General features: G+C 41.5%; 1 protein-coding gene across 1 annotated transcript in view; it reads right to left on the bottom strand.

Annotated features, from left to right (window-relative positions):
- The window catches only part of PREX2 (phosphatidylinositol-3,4,5-trisphosphate dependent Rac exchange factor 2), a 305,433-nt gene that overhangs the window by 259,097 nt on the left and 21,958 nt on the right, over nt 1-24,378 (bottom strand). The gene's annotated exons all lie outside the window — the stretch shown is intronic.

Genomic DNA, 24,378 nt, shown 5'->3' with positions numbered 1-24,378 from the left:
AGTTTAAAGTTACATATAACTATTATGCATCATTTCTACAGAACTTAATCATTCCTTTTTAATTTATCTCTCAGCCAATTATCTTCCTAAAGTCATCCTGTGACTTCAATCACTCCTTTCTTTACTCATCAGTGTTATTAATGATGAGAACTGTGTCTACATACCTGTATAAACTCAATCCATCCTTCAGGACATAGATTAACGCCCACTTTGTCCATAAAGATTTCCTCCAATCCTATGACCTATATTTTTGTTAATTAAATGGCCAATGTAATTTATTGAACAAAATATTTATTGGGCATTTAATCTTATATTTGGCTATCTCCATGGTGATTAGCACTATAGAAAATGCTCAATAAATAGCTATTGAAATGTAGTAATATTCCAAAATTTCAAGAAGTAGTTGTAAAATATACTATTCTAAGAAACTAGAATTATAACTACAAACTAGACATCTCATCCTCAATTATCTGATTAAATTCAGTTCAGTTCAGTCTCTCAGTCGTGTCCGACTCTTCGCGACCCCATGAATCGCAGCACGCCAGGCCTCCCTGTCCATCACCATCTCCCAGAGTTCACTCAGACTCTTGTCCATTGAGTCCGTGATGCCATCCAGCCATCTCATCCTCTGTCGTCCCCTTCTCTTCCCGCCCCTAATCCCTCCCAGCATCAGAGTCTTTTCCAATGAGTCAACTCTTTGCATGAGGTGGCCAAAGTACTGGAGTTGCAGCTTTAGCATCATTCCTTCCAAAGAAATCTCAGGGCTGATCTCCTTCAGAATGGACTGGCTGGATCTCCTTGCAGTCCAAGGGACTCTCAAGAGTCTTCTCCAACACCACAGTTCAAAAGCATCAATTCTTTGGCGCTCAGCCTTCTTCACAGTCCAACTCTCACATCCATACATGACTACTGGAAAAACCATAGCCCTGACTAGATGGATCTTAGTTGGCAAAGTAATGTCTCTGCTTTTGAATATGCTATCTAGGTTGGTCATAACTTTTCTTCCAAGGAGTAAGATGGTGTTATATTGAGGAGGGATGCAGTCTAATAAAATGTGCTATATGGTCAGAAAATATAGCCAAAGCAAAGCATTAATTTGAGCAACTGTTTTTAAAACAAACAGACCTCTTAGATGATCAAACATCCATCCATAAGTGCTTATAAATCTAGAAATAATTTTAAAATTATGTTTAATAATCCATTTTCTCACCATTCAAAAATATAAAACATTTTGAAATCTGTTTACAAACATAAGCCAAGGATAGTTTCAAGTTCTTCAATTTCTGAAATAAACAGATCACAATCTTCAGATATTATTTTTTAAGGTAAACATTGCAATTTTTCATAACCTCAGAACTTTCAATTGAAATGTGTTCTACTGAAGTTCTTCCTTAACAATAACTAATTACATTGCCCCTCTTTTTCTAAGGTACCAGTCATGACTCCCTATATTCTCTGAAGGAACTGTTTGGTTCCTCTAACAGAAGCAGTTCCTGTTATATTCAGATGAACCCAAACTAACGGAATCTGAACTGTGGCTGTAGAAGCGCAGTGGCCCAGCCGTGTCTGGCTCTTTGCCACCCCATGCACTGTAGCCTGCCAGGGGTCAGTGGGATTCTCCAGGCAAGAACACTGCAGTGTGTTGCCATTTCCTTCACCAGGGGATCGTCCCAACCCAGGGATCAAACCTGGGTCTCCGGCACTGCAGGCGGAGCCACCAGAGGTTATAGAAAATAAGCTTTGCTTCTAAACCAAAGTGTTAACATTCAGGTCCTATGGCTGTAATGACATAAACAATGATGTTTCTTGCAAAATACTGCTCTGTTTTTAAGAATGCCTAAACCACTCTATTGGAGAAGGCAATGGCACCCCACTCCAGTACTCTTGCCTGGAAAATCCCATGGACGGAGGAGCCTAGTAGGCTGCAGTCCATATGGTCACTAAGAGTCGGACACGACTGAGCGGCTTCACTTTGACTTTTCATTTTCATGCATTGGAGAAGGAAATGGCAACCCACTCCAGTATTCTTGCCTAGAGAATCCCAGGGATGGGGGAGTCTGGTGGGCTGCCATCTATGGGGTTGCACAGAGTCGGACGGAGGAGCCTGGTAGGCTGCAGTCCATGGAGTCACTAAGAGTCGGACACGACTGAGCGGCTTCACTTTGACTTTTCATTTTCATGCATTGGAGAAGGAAATGGCAATCCACTCCAGTATTCTTGCCTAGAGAATCCCAGGGATGGGGGAGCCCGGTGGGCTGCCGTCTATGGGGTTGCACAGAGTCAGACACGACTGAAGCGACTTAGCAGCAGCAGCAAACCACTCTATGCTGTATTAGAACATTAAAGGATAAATCTGTCCTTAAAAACTGGTTATCATTAACCACTCTCAAATGTTTTTTTTTTTAAGGCTCAATATCTGATCAAATCAGATTTTAAGCAATGTCCCATAAAATTATGAAACCCTCTATTTCTCCAAGCTTTTAAAGATTTCTCAGCCTACATGCTTTCTGAATGAATAAATACTAAGGAAATGTTAATCACAATTCTCAGCTCAGACTAATTAACATACAAGCACAGAAATGTGAAATTCAGCCATAAAAATAGAGCAAAACCAGGATGTTAGGTTGGTTAGGGGGTTATATCTTAATACCTGTGTCTTTGGCATCACCATATCCTCATCCTTACGGAACCCAGAGATGGCAAAGAAATTAGTAGATGTCCTTGATTTAACCTTCAGACCACTGTGACATTCCTGCACACAGAGCTTAGCTTTGGCCTCACAGAAGATGAGTCTACACCAGTTCTGGAGAAAGTAAGACAAAGAGCTGCTGCTGCTAAGTCACTTCAGTCGTGTCCGACTCTGTGTGACCCCATAGACGGCCGCCCACCAGGCTCCCCCATCCCTGGGATTCTCCAGGCAAGAACACTGGAGTGGGTTGCCATTTCCTTCTCCAATGCATGAAAGTGAAAAGTGAAAGTGAAGCCACTCAGTTGTGTCCGACCCTCAGCGACCCCATGGACTGCAGCCTTCCAGGCTCCTCCGTCCATGGGATTTTCCAGGCAAGAGTACTGGAGTGGGGGCCACTGCCCTCTCCGAAGACAAAGAGCTAGTGTAGGTTAATATGGGCCCTGTCTATGGGAAAGATCAGTCTCTCATCAAAAGCATCTATATGCTCCCATTTCAAAGAGCTTGATGAATTATTCATACTACCTTTTCAATACTTCTATCCTTGACCAGTGCTTTCCATAAGCAAAAATAAAAACGGTGTAGATAGTATAATTTGTAATCAAGGCTTGCTATGTTTAAAAGTTGAGAAAGATTCATGTTAAAAATTAAAGATTTTTAGATTACCTCTTAAAAAATCAGATGTTTGACTCACCTGGGGCCACATAGCTGCCTGGCAGCAATTGTCTAGAGATGAGCGTTGGTGCCCCTACGTGTGCCCCAGTCCTCACCACTCCCTAATGTTTATCCTCCAGCAGCTTTGCTCATTTTTGTTCCCTGTCTCACCCCATGAGTGTTTCACTTGAACACTTTGGTATGAAGGTTAAGCATACGAACTCAAGTCAGACTTTATTGCTGTTGTTCGGTCGCTAAGTTGTGTCTGACTCTTTGCAACCCCATAGACTACAGCAGGCCAGGCTCCTCTGTCCTCCACTATCTTCCACAGTTTGCTCACCATATCTGTTACACATTTTGTTTCTAAACATTCCCCAAATGGGGGATAGTTCACATCCATGGCTACACATTTTAACCATCTGAGGGAACTTAAAAAAAAAATTGCCAAGGCTTTACCCCAATCTAAGTAAATCAGATCTGTTAGGGGTGGATCTGGATCCACTAGCAAAGCTTCCCCGGTGATTGTAATGCACAGACAGGCTTGAGAACCACCGATGCACAGTATGTGCGTGCGTGCTAAGTCACTTCAGTCGTGTCCAACTCTTTGTGACCCCACAGACTGTAGCCCACCAGGTTCCTCTGTCCATGGGATTCTCCAGACAACAATATTGGAGTGGTTTGCCATGCCATTCTCTAGGGGATCTTCCATGCCCAGGGATCAAACCTGCATCTCCTGTGGCTCCCACATTGCAGGAGGATTCTTTACCACTGAGCCACCAGGGAGTGCAGATCACAGCACAGGCAGCACCAGCCCCACCCAGCAGCTCTACCACACTCAGATTCAGTGCAGAAGTTCACACTTCTACAGATGAGCAACTCGGGGAGCTTTCAAACCCAGAAATTACTGCTTCATCTGGCAGAAAATATTCATTTTGCAAACATGTCTACATTTTGGGTATGCGAGTTACACATTTAGAAAAATATGGAGATAATTGTTTATGGAATGTGGTATTTCTTAAAGTGTGTCCCTATGTAGGTTATTTTGAATGCCTATTTAGGGTACTTCCAGAGCTTTGTGTGTGTGAATGTGTGTGTGCGTGTGTGTATTAGTCACTTAGTCATGTCTGACTATTTGCTAATCCATGGACTGCAGCCCACCAGGCTCCTCAGCCCATGGAATTCTCTGCGCAAGAAGACTGGAGTAGGTATTCTCCAGGGGATTTTCCCAACCCAGGGATCGAAGCCTCGTCTCCTGCATTGCAAGTAGATTCTTTACCATCTGACCCACCAGAGAAGCCCCGTCCATAGCCTTAGGGGTAATAATTTTGAATCTTCAGAAGGTGATTGAATTTAGCAATATCAATGCCACATTAAGTAATTTTTAAAAAGACAAATTATCTATTTTTACCTAATACTAAGACAGTTTCAGATTGCTATGGTAAAGTCATGAGTTTGCTACTTTAAAATGGCAAAATCATTAATAGACTTGCATGAAATATAGAGCAATATTATTAAGACATCGCTAATAAAGTCTAAGCTCTGTGCTAATTTGGTTAAACAGTTCAAATACTTATCAAACTATAGGAATGTATCCAGAATGGCAAAGTAATAAAACACTATTCATTCAAGTAATTTCATGTTGAGAAAAAAATTTTTTTTTAATTTGGATCTGGAAATTTTTAATTCTTAGAATATTCAACATTTAAAAGTTTTAAAAACACATTTAAAAATCATTCTTAAATAAAATTTAATAGATAGCTATTTAATTTAGGGAGAAAATATTCTAAGATTCTCTAATGTCCTTCCAAGTCACTAAATTCAAGTGCCACTTACATTTAAATGTAAACTGAGACACGTTCCACTTATTTCAGCATCAATCTATTTAATCAAATATTAACTTTCTTTTCTTATCTTTTTTCCCATGTCTGTTTCATTTATTAATTTTGCTCTCCTTTCCCCAAACCAAGGGTCACAAATCCAGATGCCTACAGGGCAGGCAGACTACATAATGTAGCAGCAGGCAGTCAGGTCCCCAGGCAGAGGTCATAACATGGTTGCCTGGAAATCTGGTCCACACCCAAATGATTTGCTGGCTCCGTGTTTTAAAAATTTGGAAAACTCAGATAAAAATCCATACTTCCAGCTTATTCTGGAAAGGCAGGCATTCTGGGAACATGGGAGCCACACCCACTCTTAGCAACACTGGAGCTGGCTTCTCTGCCCTCTGGATAGGATACAGACTTTTCAATGTGCCAGTTATCATCACCTACTTGACACAGTCATGTACAGATGTGAGAACTGGACCATAAAGAAGGGTGAGCATTGAAGAAATGATATTTTCGAACTGTGGTATTGGAGAAGACTCTTGAGAGTCCCTTGGACTGCAAGGAGATCATACTAGTCAATCCCAAAGGAAATCAGTCCTGAATATTCATTGGAAGGGCTGATGCTGAAGCGGAAGCTCCAATACTTTGGCCACGTGATTTGAAGAGCTGACTCATTAGAAAAGACCCTGATGCTGGGAAGGCCTGAAGGCAAGAGGAGAAGGTGACAACAGAGGATGAGATGGTTGGATGGCATCACCAACTCAATGGACATGAGTTTGAGCAAGCTCCGGGAGATGGTGAAGGACAGGGAAGCCTGGTGTGCTGCAGTCCACCAGGTTGCAAAGACTTAGACACAACTGAGCAACTGAACAACAACTTGTCATATATACAATCCCAGGTAGCTTCCAGAAGCTTCAGAGTTTCCAACTTCCTCACAAAAGGATAAGCTAATCAAGTAAGAGATGACCCCCTACAGCTAGGCTGGGGGCCTAGAAGACCACCCTGGGGACACAGAAGCCAGGAAACGCATCCCGTCTCTCCAGGGCAGTCGGGAGACAGAGAGATGGAGGGAAGAGCCGCGCAGTGGGTGCTTGAATGGTGGGCTCCTCTACCATCCATGGCAGGACCTCAGTGGGTGGCTTCCTCTCTGCACAGTGGGGCTACCCAAGCCTCTTGGAGAGGACAGAGGCGAGGACCCAGCAGGGTGAGGAGTCTTGGCACCAGGCACAGCACAGGGCTCAGGGGACTCAGGGAGAACTGGCAGAGATAACATGGGCTTCGGGTGGAGAAATCGGCTTCTCATGCCAGCTGCATTCCATCATGACCACGAGCTTCACTTCCTCCATCAGCAAAACTGAAATAACGATAGAAGGGCCACCACAAGTGCCGTGACCACAGCCTGCCTCCCCTCTCATCCACTTCCCACCACCATCAATCCCCCTGCTCTAAATTTAGTCCTAGGCTCACAGCAGGGGTGGAGGGGGGAGAAAGAGGAGACCCGAGGGGAAGGATGGAGGCAGATGCTAGGAAGCTGTGAGCTTTACAGCTCTTGAAAATTAAAAGAATCATAAGAAAGATGATCTGAAACTCTCTGACGAGAAGGCAGAAGTGTTCAGATCTTTTTCGCAGCATCAAGACGAGGCTTCCATTATGGGAAGAGGCAAAGTGAAAGGGGAGGGCTGGGGGTGGTCATTCCAATGGAAAAAGCATCTTCTGGTGGCTGCTATTCTACCTTATGGGGATGGCAGAGACACTGTGCATGCCCATGTGAGATCACACATGTACACACACGTGTACACACACACACACAATTTCCAGTTCTCCAGAATCCCTAATGACGAAGACTCCTTCAGTCATGTCTAACTCCTTGCAACCCCATTAACTATACAGACATTACTTTACCAACAAAGGTCTGTCTAGTAAAAGCTACGGTTCTTCTATTATGTATGGATGTGAGAGTTGGACTATAAAGAAAGCTGAGCACCAAAGAATTGATGCTTTTGAACTGTGGTGTTGGAGAAGACTCTTGAGAGTCCCTTAGACTGCAAGGAGATCCAGCTAGTCCATCTTAAAGGAAATCAATCCTGAATATTCACTGGAAGGACTGATGGCTGAAGCTGAAACTCCGATACTTTGGCCACCTGATGTGAAGAACCGACTCATTTGAAAAGATGCTGATGCTGGGAAAGATTGAAGGTGGGGGAGAGGAAATGACAAAGGACCAGATGGTTGGATGACATCACTGACGCGATGGACATGAGTTTGAGTAAGCTCTGGGAGTTGGTGGTGGACAGGGAAGCCTAGCGTGCTGCAGTCCATGGGGTTACAAAGAACTGGACACGACTGAGTGACTGAACTGAACTGAACTACAGTCCACCAGGCTCCTCTGTCCATGGAAGTCTCCAGGCAAGCATACTAGAGTGGGTTTCCAGTTCCTTATTCAGGGCATCTTCCTGACCCAGGGATTGAACCCAGGTCTCTTGCACTGCAGGCAGATTCTTTACTTTCTCAGCCATCAGGGAAGCCCTAGCGTGAAGGGAAGAGACAAGCTACATGCAGAGGATTGTGGACAGCTGCTTAGAAAAGATGGAGTTGGACCATCCTAGACCAAGAAGGGCTTCCATAGGCAGGCTGTCGGGTAAAAAGCAAAGGAAACCACGTGAGGCCAGACCCAGAGGCAGAAGCTAACAAATCTGTTTGAAGACAGGCCTTTAGTCCAGCACATAATCTACAGAATGGGGGAGCAAGGCAGGAGGTGAACTTGAACCTCTCCCTGGAACTGCAGAGCCTCTCAGTGCCAGTCTGTGACTTCATCCTGGATACATCTGAGAACGGAAACTGTACCCAGTGCACACAGCTCTACCCACAGAGATAACCCCAGAATCCCGGCAGGAGCACAAAGGGTTGGAGAGGAATGATAAACACACCAAAGGGGCTCCAACAGTACAGAAAAAGAATAAAGAAACAAGCTTAAAACGCCAATCAGTCAGTCATTCAGTGTTAGTCATTCAGTCGTGTCAACTCTTTGCAACCACATGGACTGTAGCCTACCAGGCTTCTCTGTCCATGGAATTCTCCAGGCCAGAATACTGGAGTGGGTAGCCATCTGCTTCTCCAGGAAATCTTCCCAACCCAGGGATCAAACCCATATCTCCTGCATTGCAGGCATTTTTTTTTTTTTTTTTTTTTTACCATCCAAGCCGCCAGGGAAGCTCTAAAATGCCAATAATGGCCCTGAATTGATTTAGTTAGCACTGCCAGACCAATGACGTGCTAGCTTAACCTTTATAGAGAGTTGACCACCTTTACACTGTCCTGGAAAGATGGAAACATTGATGTTAAAACAAAAGAGATCTAAACACATCAGAAATCAGTGATTTGGAGATTTTTTTTAAACTGTGGACGGAACTCTAAACTGTGGCGTGAAAGTGTCTCTCTATTCCCCTAACAGAAGCTGAAAAGGGGTCACAGGGATCTGTGAAGGTCCCCATCTCCCTGTTTCTCTCAGTCCCAGGTTACTGGCACTGTGTCCAACAACTGCATAAGGTCCCTGGCACCAGTGCAGTAGGAAGTCAAACCTCTGCACAATGACAGAAGTCACACAACTGGAAATCAGTGACTTAAATCCAGTGAGAACAATGCTCATGGAAGTGTCACAGAGAGCCTGGACACCAATCCAGATATTACAGATAAGATCTGTAATCCCTGCATGCCCAGGCAGTAGACCATACTGGCTAAGAACAGGAACTCCATCACAAGACATGGTTCAAAACCCAGAGCTGGGTGATTCTGGGCAATTGCCTAACCTCTCTGTGCATCCATGTCCCACCTGTAAGCAAAGGAGAATAAAATGCCAACCTCATTGGATTATCATGAGAATTAAAAGTTTATTCACACAATGCACTCAGTGCTCTGCCTTGCACCTTAAATCGTTTTTATTAGTATAAATTGATTAGCTCCAAGAGATCTTAGGAAAAAATACATTAATCTTTTCCCCATTTCTCTTGTCTCCAGTCAAAGGAAGTATTATGAAAATGAACTTTCCTCTCAATACTCTTTTACCAACCAAGTGAGATTAACTTTGAACTTCCATCTCCCAAGTGACAGCTGGGAGATCTTTCCACCACTACATGTGTCTTCCTAGTCACAAGGCTTCCTGAAAGTCTCCAGGAGGCTGTGTTCCTCTAGTTGTGTTCCTTGCTAGAACCCTCGTGGTCTTGAGCACAGAATTAAAGAGACATCACTCTGGGTATTTCTGGTGGATACCAGCTTCACATCCACAGGTCAAGGACTGACCCCAGTACCAGCCAAGCTGGACCTCCCTCTTAGATCGCCATCTGCTGCTCCCTTGCTCCTGTCCCTTCTAAATGTGTCTGTCCATCCAGGGAAGAGATTCTTTCCTGCTTTCCTTGAAGACTGCTATACTCAACAGGCTTCCCAGGGGTTTTCTGTCTCCAATTTCAGGACTCATAGGCTGTCCTGCTTAGCAGTGAGAGGTCTGGAATCCAGAGCAAATAGTTGTTTTCCCATCCTTGACAATAGGAAAAGTAAGTTTCATCAGCACACAAGTAAATCATTGGATCCTTTAATCATGATGTTTAGATCCAAAGTGAAATACTTCTCAATAATTCATCAGATTTTTCAAAAGATAACGTGGCAATATCCTTTGCAGACATATTAGCATCAAGGTTAAGTATAATCTAAAAACTGTGTGTGTGTGTTAGGCACTCAGTGGTGTCTCACTCTTTGCTTGTCAGGCTCTTCCATCCATGGGATTCTCCAGGCAAGAATACTGGAGTGGGTTGCCATTCCCTTCTCCCGGGGATCTTCCTGACCCAAGGATCGAACCTGGGTCTCTTGTATTGCAGGCAGATTCTCTACCCTTTGAGCCTTTAGATTCTTTACCTTTTACCCTTTGAGTTTTTAGATTTGAGGAATCTAAAAACTGCCTGTGTTGAAATTAAACATAGCCAGAAGAATTAACATCAGTCACACTGTGTCAAAAAATTAGAAAGAACTCTTCAATAGAGAAAAAAATCAAATCTCCCACCAAGCTACTTCTTTACCCGAAGCATCCCCTTTATCCTCATTCCTCTAAAACAAAATCTGTTAATGAGTTTGGCAGCAAAATCTACCAAACACTGATGAGTGTTCAGGATGCTATTGTGTTTGGCTTGGAAAACAAGTTCATGATTAGGAAATCAACATGGGAAGCATACTGCAAATATCCAAAGGCATTTTCTCTGCCTAGCAACTGGCAAGAACTTGGGGTGGTTTTTTTTTTTTTCTGCTTCTATGTCATGTTGCTCTGGTCACTGGGAACGATGTGGTTGCCACAAAAGGAAAAAGAAAAAGACCTTCTGCGTTTAAGCAGCGGCATGTATTTAGCCTGAAAGCAGCTATACGGGGACCTTGGGACTGGGTGACTGTCAAGGAAAGGATAGGGAGTGGGCCCCTCCCCCAGTTGGTCCTTGGCTTCCTCCTGGCCCTGCACTGCAGCTTAGGGACCTTCAGCATTTCCTCTTCTGGGAAAGCTGGGAATTTACTTTTTTTTATGAAATGAACATGACCCAGAAAAGCATTCAGCATGATCTGCCCATGCACTTAAAAGAGTACTCAGCTGTACTTCGCATCACAGAGTGTTTAAGGCCCTGTTTATCAAAACACAGCTTGAACCCGCAGACACGTACGTCTTCCAGGCAACAGCAACGGACCCTTGGCCCTGAATTGCCACAGCTCCTGGCTTGCATGCCTACGTGGGAAGTGAGAGAAATTCATGTCTACCAAAGGGGATTCTATGTGGGAAGTGAGAGAAATTCATGTCTACCAAAAGGAGTTCAGTAAATGAAAAACCTGTAGTAATAATTTGATTTAATTGAGCATATATTAATCAAGCTACACTAGCAGAGCTATGTCTCTATGTGTGCTTAGCAGCAAAACCTGTTGGCAGAGTGCCCTGGATTTGAGTCCAAAATCTTGATCCTTGGTTTATGTCAAAAGGTGCTTTGTTGTTCAATTCAAGAATTATTTATTGAATACTGTGTGCCCTGCACCATCCTAGTTTCTAAGGAATCAATGACAAATAAATCTATTTGTCCCCTGAGCTTATAACCCAGAAGGAGACACGTATATGTACAAAAATACCTGAGTTAAAAGTATATTGCATACAAACTTATTTTCATGGAACATAAGATGGAGTGATCAGATCGCTCTGAGAATAGAAAAGGTGGCACTGAAAGGCTTTACTAAGGAGATGAAGAATACATAGTATTTACTGAGGATTCTAAAGAATACATGGAAATTCTTCAAGGTATAATGATACAGTTTCTCAGAGCAGGACTGATCACAGGGTGAGTTAGACGTATTACTATGAGGTGTCCAGCATGGTGTTAGGCTCCTGACGTGGATTAACTCAATCTTCACAACAATCTAGACTTGGACACTAAAAATCATAATAAAAATTATGATAGCAAACTCTTACTGAGCATCCACTTTGTACCAGGCATATTTAGCCCTCACAACACACCTATGCAGCAGGCATAATTATTATCCACATTTTCAGATAGTGGAACCGAGGCATAGAGACAGTAAGTAACTCTCAACATGACCAAGCTAAAAACGCCATGTATGTGCATGCATGCCAACTCACTTCAGTCGCATCTGACTCTATGCAACCCTATGGACTGTAGCCTGCCAAGTTGGGATTCTCCAGGCAAGAATACTAGAGTGGGTGGCCATTTCCTCCTCCAGGGGATCTTCTCATCCCAGAGATCGAACCCACATCTCTTACGTCTCTTGCATTGGCAAGCAGATTCTTTACCACAGTAGTGCCACCTGGAAAGGCCCTACGAATGCCACAGTTGAACTCAAGTTACTTAACCTCTATAACTCTACTCGAAGGAGGGGTGGCTAAAAAAACCCACCATTCAAGTTTGCTGTTATGATTAAGTCAGACAGTGAGTATAAAGTACCCAGCTGAGAATCAGGCACTACCAAACACTCATTTCCTAGTGTCTGCAATTATTACTGACTGCATCTCAATTTAGCAACTAAGTCATTTCCTACCAGTCAGTCTCCAAAAAACTTATCAGCAAACAGCCTGACCTCATGCCCCGGGCTCACTGGCTTTGGGGCTCAGAAATGCACCCAGCTGAGACTTCCTGGTTCATGCACATGTTGAGGACATTAAGAGTGTCGTCTTTTACGTTTCTCAGTCATCTTTAGTGACACTGAAGATCATTAGGTGAAATTCCCACAACACATACCAGCACTGACAAGTTGGCACCCATTCACAACTCAAACATTCCCCATCCACAAGAAGCTCATTATCTTAGAGGCATTTATTTCAATGTTGCTGACTTCTTTACTCACAATGAAAACCATTAGAAAAATCAGCTTACCATAGAAATTAAACTCCCCGATTCCATTCAGTGGTTGTTGAATTCCCTCTGGATAGTTCTTGCTTTCAACAACTGTCCTGTCTCCTATTCAATTCAAGGGTTCACAGCCTCCATTTCATTACCTGGTTTGCCCACAGTATCTTTCCCAGATGCTTCAGGGCCCTGGCTGCCATTCCCCGGCCATTCTCTTCTCTGTAATGATCTCTTAAAGCATGATGTCCAGAATGTAATAAAATGTCTTGATGAAGGGCAGAGAGACACTGTCACTCCCAAATGTATCCAGGTCTTCCTGCTAAGATGATATTTACTTCCCTAACAGTCTCTCTTCCCTTTTTTCAGGCATTAGTTTAAAACACCTAATATCTTTTTCCCAGTTGCCCTGTGTGACTTCACCCAGGTCGGTAAGTAAATATGAAGAAATACAGCAAGCCATGTCCAGCGCTCCACAGTGCTCCATGGAGGCACCTGTCTGCAGGGTGTTCCCATTTCATCTGGAGCATCTCCACTTCAGGGCTGGCCAACTTATTGTTCTGTTTTCTTCCCCATGCTTCATATTCTTTTTCGTTTGCTATTTTGAAACACTCCTCTTCTCTTCGATGGTCAAAAGCCTACCTTTTCTCCAACTCCTGCCAATTTCACAAAGGACTACCAGGTCCCAGATTACTGCCGTATTTCAAGTTCAGTGGTAAGCTTCCTCATCCCCGTGCCTCCCCTCTCCTCTTCACTCCAACGTGCATTAAGCTCTAAGCAAATGGAACTAACTATTGTTTTCTGAACATGCAAGCCTTTCTCAGCTCTGATCTATGTGTTATGTTACTCCCTTTGCACCGAAGATCTTTCCTTCTACTCCTTTCTTCAAATTCTTATACTTCCTTGAAGTCTCAGTTAAAGCTTCCTTCCCTATTCCTAACCCTGACCCTAACCCCTAGGCAGGATGAGTTGCTCTGATCCTACCTTGCTCTATTCAATCATATCTAACATCTCTATGACATCTTGTTGTTTAGTTGCTCAGTTGCAACTGACTCTTTTGCAACCCTATGGACTGCAGCTCACCAGGCTCCTCTGTCCATGGGATTCTCCAGGCAAGAATACTGGAGTGAATTGCCATTTCCTCCTCCAGGGGATCTTCCCAACCCAGGGATCGAACCTACATCTCCTGCACTGCAGGCGAATTCTTTACCACTGAGCCACTGGGGAAACCCCTAAGACATCTACTAGATGTTATACAGGGCCTACCTGTCTCCAGATCCGGAATTCCCAGCAGACTGTGATCTCCCTCAGGAAACAGCCATGTCTATGAAAATGAAAGGACCCAAAGAAACATCTATTTGCCCCACAGAAAACACTCAATAAATGTTTGCTGAATAAATAAATGAGAAGATGCAAGAGATATCACACTATTAAAAAAGAACATACTTAGCAATTACAGGAACAAGAATAAACTAAGTTAGAAAATGCATGGCATTTGCTTGCAAACATATATATTTTAAGCTGGATGGTTGGAAAGATCCTTTAATCTTTTTATATATCCCGATTCTTCAAAGGTAAAGACCACAAACAAAAACCACAGGCTACAAAACCATCTGACATTAATTTGAATCTCCATGTCATTCATTTTTTGTCCAAGAGGGAAAAAAAAACAGTCTGGCATATTGGAGTCAAACTTTTCCATATGGTATTGGCATTTAGGTAAATGTGCTGGGATTGAAAATAACCAGACCTGGCTTATTTTGAATGGCATTTATCACTGCAATTTTTAAAGTAAATAGTACAAATGTTATAGCAAATGAGCAATGAATGAGGAAATTCAGGTTGATAAGAATTAAAAAATTATAATTTTAGTTCCCATTAATTTATTTACAGTAAATGATGTGATGAAACTCTAAACACATCACTCATAAAAATAGAGAATATGTACTCTAAGACTATTTTCAAGCTACATCCACCAATATAATTTATCAGTTCTATCCTTACAAATAATTCACTGAAGCTTAAAACCCTTAGGTATAATACTACACAGAAACTGGAGCTTCTTATTAGTGTCCTTTCTTTTATCATTGTAAGAAACAAACTAATTTTCTTTCTCACGCTATTTGCAAAACAACAAACAATAGCTCTGGGCAGATGAAAAAATTTCCAATAAGCTGTTATTAATTCAATAGGAATGTCTAATTAAAAAGATATTTCCTATCTTTTGTACTTAAAGACTGGCATGGAAACTTTGATTAATTTAGAACTTTCTAGAGAAGCCAAGCATATGTGTTTTAGAACTTCTAAGTGACTAATAAACATATATTTCCTGAATAACCACTCTAAACTTGAATTCTACTTGTAAGGCACTATGATGAGAAAGAAAAAAAATAAATCCTAGTTCACTATATTGTAAAATGACACTTAGGCTACTTATAAAGATAGAAGTAACAAGCACAAATAGTCATAAAGCAATCTGAAAACCACCCAACAGAAAGGTGGACATAGGTTTACCAAAGACATTCATAAAAATATTAATAACAGGACTGTCCATAATAGTCAAGAACAAGAAACCACCCCAATGTCCATGAAGAACAGAATGAATAAACTATGCTCTATTCAAAGAATGGGATACTATAAAGCAGTAAGAATGTTTGAACTACAACTACATTCAATAATGTGGAAACACAGCACAAACATCAAGTGAAAGATACAAGACACAGAAGAGTATATACTGAATAAATCCTTTGACATAAAATTTAAAGTCAGACAAAACTAATCTGGAGAGCCGGATGTCAGAGCAGTTGCTGCATGCTTGTGTGGCTCAGTTATTAAGCCATGTTTGATTCTTACAACCCTGTGGACTATAGTCCGTCAGGCTCCTCTGTACATGGGATTCTCCAGGCAAAAATACTGGAACTAGGTGCCCTTTACTACTCCAGGGAATCTTCCCAGCCCAGGGTTCAAACTTGCATCTCTTACGTCTCCTGCATTAGCAGACAGATTCTTTACCATTGAGCCACCTGGGAAGCCTGAGCAGTTATTACCCTTGGAAAAGGCTGTTACTGAATTTCCAACAAATACTAAGTATACCAAATGAGTAAGATACAGTTGAAAAGATATAATTACATATAAAATATAATACTTTAATACTCAGGCACTGCCTCACTGCCACACTATCTATTTATAATAATATCCGTCAACTCTTGGTTCAATCCCATTGCTCTCATCTTTTCCTACCTTCAGTTTATTAAAATACTACTGTGCACATGGAAATGTAAGAGATAAAAAGGCATATACTAACAATGATCTGTTTCACTTGAAATGCATTTGTCCCCTCATTAATTCTTCAGGTTCACTATAGGGCTGGCACTGCACTAGGAATTGATTATCAGGAGTAAAAATGACCCAAAGGCACAATTGCTACTTACAGATCCTTGGAGAAAAACATAATGAGTAAGACACAGAAGCAGAAAAACACAAGCTATGGGCAGGCAACATCAACCAGAACCATTGGTTAATTTCTTCATAAGACTTCAAAAGACTGGGAGGTCCTGAGTAGAGAAGTCCAGGAGTTTGTACAGCTTTTCAGTAGGTCCTGGTGAGTCAATACATGTTTTTGAGAAAGATAAAGATAAAGTAAAAGCCATACATTCACTAGAAAAATCTAATTTCTTTCAGAAAAATCTAATTTCTTTTGGGGCAAGAAGGAATGAGAAAGAATGAAGTTAGAAACCAGTTCAGAGACCTTCATGAGGAGGTCAAAGGCCCAGACCAAGAAGCGCAGGAGAAATACAGATCACAGATACAATTGGGAGCTAGTTCTAAACTACACCAGTCAGGATGCAATAGAGATGGCATGTGAACAATGAAACTGTCCATTCCTGTATCTATTTTCATAAGTAATTTAATATCCAATTGTTGACCTCCTTACAAAGAAGATAGTCAAACTGAAAGAAACTTAAGCAGATAAAACACAGCTTTTATAATGGCATCATTACAGAATCTCTAGGAGAACCAACTATCATAACCATTCACGGCAGTAAAAGCAGCTCCTTCTTTGTATGAGTTTTGTACAATCAGTCTGAAAGAAATTTTCAGAATTTGCATGATTAATAGTAGGAACATTTTCTCACCCTCATACTTGGCCAACCATACTGTTTTAATCTACCAAAAAAAAAAAAAAAAAATTTAAGTCAACTCCCTTCCATTCACCATTTTGTTATTCCTTATATGGGAAAATTAACTTCAAAACTCAATAAGAGAATATTTCTAGGTAAGATTTTAGCTAACTCATCTCACATGTTATAAAATAATACTATCTATTAAAATATAAATGCTATAGTTTATATACAGAAAGAGATTGCCAGGAGCCAGCATGAGGAACTCCACCCATGGCAAAGGTCATGAGGAAGGAGGCTCGGCATTACACAAAGGCAAGATGGAGCCTCAGGAGACCCCCTGTTCCCGAGCATCTACCCCCAAAACCAGAGTCTGCCAACTTTACTGTTTTATGCTCTCACCTATACCTCTGACTTTACGGGGGGCTCTCTCCCATCACCATTTTTCTCGGAAAAGGAGTTAACTTGCAGCTCCAGTTAATAAAAACTCCTGGACTTGACAAGAGTGTTTCAACTTACAAACTCCTCTGAAGGTTCTCTAGCCTGCCTGAGCAGGTTCATCCGGCCACATGTGATTGTTTACAGCCTCCCAACTGTGAGAGGCACAAGATGCTTTAAACTTTCCATATACAGACTCTTTCGAGAATTTAGAAAATTATTCGTATAGTATAGTAGATTGATTAGAAATTATATTGGTGAAGGGTTTTTCATTTGTTGAGCCAATATTTGCTGCTAAATGCCGGGGTCCAGCCCCGGTGGGTCCAGGCAAGAGATAATATGTATCTATTAAAATACATTTTTAGAAAATGACATGAAAAATGCTTATAAATTTGTACTTTTAAAATCAAATTTATTAGAATGTTTTAAAAACTCTAGATTTTCTTTTCTTTTTTTTTTATTTTTTTCAATCTAGCCATCATGCTGTTTCTTCTTAACCAAGATACCAGAAAAATTATATTTTCTCAGTTTAAGTCCTGAGCAATATTACAAAAGCAACACTGAGAGAGGAGCCTCCAAACATGAGTTTTTATAATTTATTTTTAAAAAGCTGTTGATTAGAGTACATCAACACAGTGTTTAGTAATAATTCATCTTTTCTCCAATTTCCAATCTTTTCTAAGTGCAGAAAGCTAAATGTAAGTACAATTTTATAATTCAGAAGACATTTTCTTGACTACTTACAGCATATACTACAATCAGCCAACAAGATATGTGACAGACATATGCTGACATATAACAGACATATGCTGACATATATGATCAATGCAAAATGAAAAGAAAAAATGTGTTAAGTTTTACAAGAGCTGAAAGCACCTTGAAAGAACAACTGAAAAAGCACTGCACTTGGTGCTAATACTTAGGTTCTACTTTTATTTCACATTGAATTCTGTTTCCAGACTCTTACTAGTATTACTGTTCCCAACTGCAAAATGTCTGACTTGCTTTATTATCAGGCACAAATACAATGTCATCAACTGTGATGTCCACATAAATAATTATTTTTTTCAAAAAATGCATAAATGGCAATGCAAGACAGGTAACACTGAAGTGTTGGAAATCTGCGTTACGAACACTAAAAACTACAGGAGTTTCTGAAGGTAAATGTGGTATGGGACAGATTAGGAAGGATGTCATGACAGAAGAATGATAAATGAATTGGGTCTTGAGAGGCAAATGGAATATGAATATTCAATAGGAAGAAGGTTATCCCAGTAGAAAGAATACCTTAAGCAGAGACAAAAGTGCAGGTCAAGATATTTAACTGGATCACCTGAAAACCAAACTGTCCTACAAGAGAGATCCCTAAGGGGGAGCGCTACAAAGTAAGCTTGGACACATATGGTAAAGACCTTTTCATAAAGACTCCAGAAAGTTAAGCTGAAATCAGGAGGTGTGAGCACCAAGGAGATGAGGTCAATGACAAAAGAAAAGAAAAAGATGAAAAGGCCATTTGGGGAAGATTAATTTGGGCATGTTCTTTGGATGGTTATCACTCTGCCTCCTAAGAAGTCACTGTTACATTTCCCCTGAAGAAAGGGAGATTAACTCATAGAATAAGCAGTAGAGGCCTGGGGACATTTAGAAATGTCTAAATACATTTATAAGTGAGAATCAATCAGGCATTCAGACTGGTTAGAAGGGAGATGAAAGATGACAACAAGCCTTCCAGTCCAGGAGACTGGAGAATGTCAGTTATAGAAAGGAGCTGGGGCGAAAGAGAGAAAATGATAAGTCCAATTTTATACACAGAGTTGGAGGCAGACATGAGGCTTACAGTGCAACGTTCTGTATGTAGAAGACATGACTTTGGGAATCAAAGTTATGGCTGGAGCAAAATATTTGACTTTAATTTTATTTACATAAAAGTCATTGTAGAGGCCATGAGGAGTTTATAAGATTAGTGAAAACAAAGTTGTGTAAAAAAGGGAATAAGAAGCTAAGAATCGGAGTCAGAAGCAAAGGCAATAACTATAGAGAATTTCATCATGAAGCCAAGGGATAATTCACAAAACAGAATTTCAAAAAAGTTAATACTAATGTGCTCAGTCATGCCTGACTCTTTATGACCCCATGGAGTGCCGCCTGCCAGGCTCCTCTGACCATGGAATTTTCCAAGCAAGAATACTGGAGTGGGTTGCCATGCCCTCCTCCAGGGGATCTTCCCAACCCAGGGATCAAACCCCCATCTCTTGCATTTCCTGCATTGGCAGGAGGATTCTTTACCACTAAGCCACCTTGGAAACCCAGTAACACTGATGAGCAATGTCAAATGCCACAGGGAAGCTAAAGGAGGGAGATCAACATTAGGACAGAGTTAAGAGACACAGTAAAACAAAACAAAACAAAACAAAAGGTCATTGGAAAACTTCAGGAGTCTTTCTTCTAAAGAGAGGGGTCGGGAAACCAGGCTAGGAAAGAGTTGAAAGAGGTCAAGAAAGCACCAGGTGCTACAGCAAATACAGCAGTGGGGTCAAAGGAACCCAAAAGCCTTGGAAGGGAATTTCTACAGCAGCCACAGGCAGCAGGGAGATTCAGACAGGCTTTTTCAAACCAAACGGCCTGTCTACTCTGATAGCATAAAGTAATCCTATAAAGAGAAAGAAAGCAAACTGCCATTCCCCCGTCCCTTCTTCATATATGATAGCAGTAGCCAAAATTCTGTGGAGATAGCCAGTAGATTTCATTACAGGAATTACTGCAACTGGAAATCAAACCATTACCATTACAGCCAAAAGAAAACACATCTGAGACTCTCACAGCAGTGAACTTGAATTATACCTTTAGACAAGAGGGATGAGACAGAAACAGAACCGTTGCAAACTTCCCTAGAGGCCCAGTGGTGAACATTTCACGCTCCCAGTGCAGGGGACACGGGTTCCATCCCTGGTGAGGGAACTAATAAGATCCCACATGCCACCTGGCTCAGTCAAAACAATAAAAGCAAAAAGAAAACAGAAAAAAAACATTAAGGACATCCACTGCATCCAACCAGTGGCTTTGCACAAATCAACTTCTTGCATTTCAAATCTCCCTAGGCATACATACACTTAGGTTCACAAACTGGCATGTGGAAAATAACCCTCCATATCTCATCACAACATAGAACTTTGGAAAATACATCAGTCGCCTGTGGGATCCTCTGAAGATTTTAAAATATTAATTTAATTTCTATAACACCGTCATTTCCCAAACTGGCATAACTCCCTTCCCACACCAAGAATACTTCCTGCTTATCACTGTTGTACTAGTGCTTTGCTCAGACACATGGAAAACAGTTGACTACTCTCACTCGAGGTAAGTCGAAACTTTAACAATATCACTACCACTACTTCTCATTAGTACTCAAAGTATTATTGGATAACCACGGATGACATCTTATAAATGCAATCTCTAGCCAATTTCATTTCCTTTTAACTTCTTCAATGTTTAGTTACTTCTCAGTTTTATAATTTTGCCAGTGTCTCCCTTTTCATCATTCATTTCCTAATTTACACGATCTACCTATTTTGTTAACATGTACAGATCTGACTCAAGTTTGTAGCCCTTTACTAAACTTCAATACCCTTCCAATATATGGTGAATGTTTCAAGAAACTTTCTCAACGAAGGGATTTTACAAATATTTCTAAAAGAAAATTCTATTAGAATTTGATGATAATGGGTGTGAAAGTAAAGTGAAAGTCACTCAGTCATGTCTGACTCTTTATGACCCCATGGACTATACAGTCCATAGAATTCTCCAGGCCAGAATACTGGAGTGGGTAGCTGTTCCCTTTTCCTGTGGATCTTCTCAACCCAGGGATCAAACCCAGGTCTCCCACATTGCAGGTGGATTCTTTACCAGCCAAGCCACCAGTGAAGCCCAATACTGAATGTGACCCACACCAATTCATTCAACAAATATTTGTGAACACCTACTAAGTGCCAGGTGTGGTTACAGGGGTTAAACAGAAAAATAAATGGTCATGAATGCCTTCCCTTCCCTAATGAGTTCGCTTTCTACTGAGAGAAGAAGCAGCCACAAACCAACACAATCATTAAGGCAATCGCACGTCAGCAAGGACTATAGGGAAATTCAAGCAGTAGAGGTGAATGGAGGGTGCTGGGCTGAAAATGGCAAGTATGTAACTCGGAATATGGTGGTTAGGAAAGAACTCCCTGAGAGATACATCTGAAGGAGGCGAAGGAGCTGGTGTCTGAGATGAGAACAGGCTGAGTGAAGGGAATAATAGTTCAGAGGCCTAAGGCAGGGGCCCACCTGGAGTGTTTAAGGATCAGCCAAAACGAGACTACGATTAGAAGACGGTGAGAGAAAGAACAGCAGGAAATGAGATCAGAGAGGTAAGGGGGAGAGAGTTGATCACAGAGTCTCCCAGGTCACTAGAAAGACTTGGGCTTTTCCTTTGAAGGAGATGAGGGGTATTTAGAAAATTTAGATCAAAAAAGTAAAAATGACTTGGCATGTTCTTAAAGAATCACTCCAACTACTGGATAATCCCTGACTGTAGGGATGCAGAGAAACCAAAGAGGAAGTTGCTGGATCAGGTGTAGTGGACAGAGGTGGTGAAAAATGGTTCAGTCTGGGTGTTCTTTCAAGACAGAGCTAAAAGGACTTGCCCCATTAGATGTGGGCTATGAGAAAGAAAGATTAAATCATGGTTTACTGACACAAGGAATATCTCATGAGAACGAAGGTTGGTGGGGAGGAAGTGGAATGCGAGGTGGAAGAAGGTAAGTGATCAAGAGTCTGGTTTTGGCCATGGTAAGTGTGAGACACCTATGAAGCATCCAGAAGGAGAGGCAGAAATTCAAGGATGAAGTTCAGGTGTAAAAATGTAGGTAGAAAAAAGGTCAGAGAAATGAATTTTGGAGCTCCAGGAAATTTATCATTTCCTGGAAGCTCCAACAGCTAAGTATTATGAGAAAGAAGGCAACCAGCAAAGGACCCGAGAGGGTGGAGCAGAGTTAGGAAGAAAGTCAGGAGGGTGTAGCATCCTGGAAGGAAGTGTGTCAGTGAGGGAAAGTAGGTCAAGTAAAATGAGGACTGAGACACTGACCATCGGTTTTAGCACCACAGATATCACCCGTGAGTTGGACAAAGGCATCCTGGGTGCAGGGGCAGAGGGAAAACAAGTAGGGTTAGTTCAGAAGAAAATGTAAGCAGAGTAACATGAACTGATTTATGTCTTCAGCCTAATTCTACTTTCTGTCCCTGGGGTATGATCACTGGACTCTGTTTTCTTCTGCACATCTTTTCTTTGTCACTTACCTTCATGTAACCTAGAAATAGCCATCCATCAGGGTTATCTCTACAATAACTAATCATGACAATAATAACACTAGTCTTTGTGCCCTCCTTTATCACAAAGTACTCAAAGTTCACCTTCACTGTTTATCACCTGTGCAGAGACAGAAGTAATGAAATAGCATAGGCTTGGGAACCAGAGCAGATGAGCGCTCTCTGGCAGGCCAGTGATCATCTTTGAGTCTCCCTGTATTTCGTATAAAACTGGGAGCTTAATCCCTACATCACAGGACTCCTATACAGGTTAATTATAATGGATATAAAAGCCCATCATATGGAAGTTGCTTGGCACATATAGGGTACTAACTATCCACTCTCTCTCCCCCTGCTCTGAGATTTTAACTAAGTTGGCCATCATATTCCCCAGTGATTTAGTTTTTCCATTATCTGTTGTGTTGGTCTCTTCCAGTCCACCTTCCAATCCCCAGTGGAGCCATTCCTGCAATCCACTGCTAAAAACCAATCGACCAGATGACTCTGAATCCAGGCTCTATTCTGTGACTCCCCCGCTCAAAAGTCTCTCTGAGCTCTTCATTGTCTACTAAATTAGTTCTAAACTACTTCTTGCATACAAGGCCATCTACCATCTCACCCCAGTCCATCTTGATCACTCACAAAACCCCTACACCAACTCTTCAGTGGGGCCATCACTGCTCTGCAAAAGCAAAACCAAGGAATGAGAAGGCATTTCCAACAACTTTCATCAAAAGTATAATATAGTAAAAAAGCACAGGTCTTAACTGTTACTAGAGTGATAGATGAGAGGGAATCTGTTTGCATTAGATAAATTAGCATATGAATGAAATTGCTAAATAGCTTTAGATAGTGCAGGCCCTGCTATAACAGCAGGTGGAGGAGAAAGGGGGCCCTACACCTCTTTGCTGCTGTTCAGACACTGAGTCAGGCTTTCCTGTCCTTCACTATCTCCCAGTTTGCTAAGATTTATGTCCATTGAGTCAGTGATGTTATCTAACCATCTAATCCTCTGCTGCCCCCTTCTCATTTTGCCCTCAATCTTTCCCGGCATCAGGGTCTTTTCCAGTGAGTTGGCTCTTCGCATCAGGTGGTCAAAGTACGGGAGCTTCAGGTTCCGTCAGTCTTTTCGATGAATATTCAGGGTTGATTTCCTTTAGGAGTCACTGCACCCCTACACTCCTGCTCTGTCCTCATTCCCAAGGCTCTGACTAGCTGGCTGTGAGCAGACTTAGGTATGGAACAGACTGCATCACCGTTTCAGAAAAGGAGACTACTTTTCTCTTTGATTTAGTCAACATTTCTTACCCTTCAGTCAAACGAGAATTAACCTCTTGATTCAAGAAAACATGAGCTGCAGCTACTCATGTGAGAATTCTTAACTTCAAGTATTTCTGGTCTCTTTTCCCAAACTGGCCACCCAACCCAATCTCTGTAGGGGATTGGTGGGGCTGAGAACTGCAAAGTAAAATGTCAGCCTTTATTTGTAAATTAGTTCCATGAGAGACATCGAAGCATGAAAATAGATTAGGGGTATTGTTATTTTTACTGGGATAATTAATCCCATGTCATTGAAAGGCTGATGATCATCACAGTATTTCTTCCCATGAATAGGAATTGCTCTCATTTGAGGTTTGGGGTTGTTTATTCATTTTTGGTTTTGATGTGGGTGGTTGTCTGAAGACTAAACTGTATCTGGACCTTACATTGTTTTACATGAAATTTAGAGACTAGGACTCAACAGAACAAATCTTAACCTTGCTCTCAACAACTGTTACTCAAAAATATACCATCAAGTTGGTAAAAAAAAAAAAAACAAAAAACACAAAGAACCACTTTGTTCTATGGTTTCCAGAAATGGAGATAACTCATTTCTTTCATTATTTTTTCCATATTTCCTGAATCTCTAAACAAATTATAAACAACCAAGGAGAAGAAGAATT

This window comes from Oryx dammah, unplaced genomic scaffold, assembly GCF_014754425.2.
Source record: "Oryx dammah isolate SB20612 unplaced genomic scaffold, SCBI_Odam_1.1 HiC_scaffold_19, whole genome shotgun sequence".
NCBI classification, from domain to species: Eukaryota; Metazoa; Chordata; class Mammalia; order Artiodactyla; family Bovidae; genus Oryx; species Oryx dammah.
Note: the sequence above shows the minus strand (reverse complement) of the source record. Positions and strands in the feature narration are given on the sequence as shown.